This window comes from Octopus sinensis, linkage group LG18, assembly GCF_006345805.1.
Source record: "Octopus sinensis linkage group LG18, ASM634580v1, whole genome shotgun sequence".
Lineage (NCBI taxonomy): Eukaryota > Metazoa > Mollusca > Cephalopoda > Octopoda > Octopodidae > Octopus > Octopus sinensis.
Window position 1 is genome coordinate 642,501 of NC_043014.1, and position 499 is coordinate 642,999.

General features: G+C 42.3%; 1 protein-coding gene across 1 annotated transcript in view; it reads right to left on the minus strand.

Annotated features, from left to right (window-relative positions):
• The window catches only part of LOC115221470 (protein FAN), a 65,912-nt gene extending 65,874 nt beyond the window's left edge, over nt 1-38 (minus strand). The window contains exon 1 of the mRNA XM_029791654.2: nt 1-38. This exon is cut by the window's left edge and continues 246 nt beyond it. The gene's annotated coding sequence lies outside the window, so the exon portion shown is untranslated.
• Between the last annotated feature and the right edge of the window lie 461 nt (nt 39-499).

The window sequence follows — 499 nt, forward strand, 5'->3', positions numbered from 1 at the left end:
TCTTTTTTCACTCTATTTCTTTTTCTTTCTCTCGTATTTTTTCACTTCTCTTTCCTCCGCTGCTCCTCCCTCGCCGTTAACCACTTCTCTCTCTCTTTCTCTAATAATATTCCTCACTCTTTATTCTCAATCTATCATTCCATTTTCTCCTCTCACTTTACCTTACACCCTCTCTCTCTCCCTTTATATCTTCTCCTTCCTCTCTCGCTCTGTATTTCTTTGCCTTTACATTCACTCTTTCTCTCCTCCTTTTACTCATCCATATCTAACTTTTTCTCTTCCCCTCCCCCACTGCCTCTGTTCATACTTTCTTTTGCCCCTCTCTCTCTCTCACAATATTTCCACACACACATACACACACATGTCAGTTACTATGTTCGAAGACGGCGTTCCCCCCCTCTCTCTCTCTCACACACACACACACTCCACCACCACCACCAACAATGATAATTATTAATCCTGTTTCTTTATTAGCCACAAGGGCCCAAACATAGAAGGG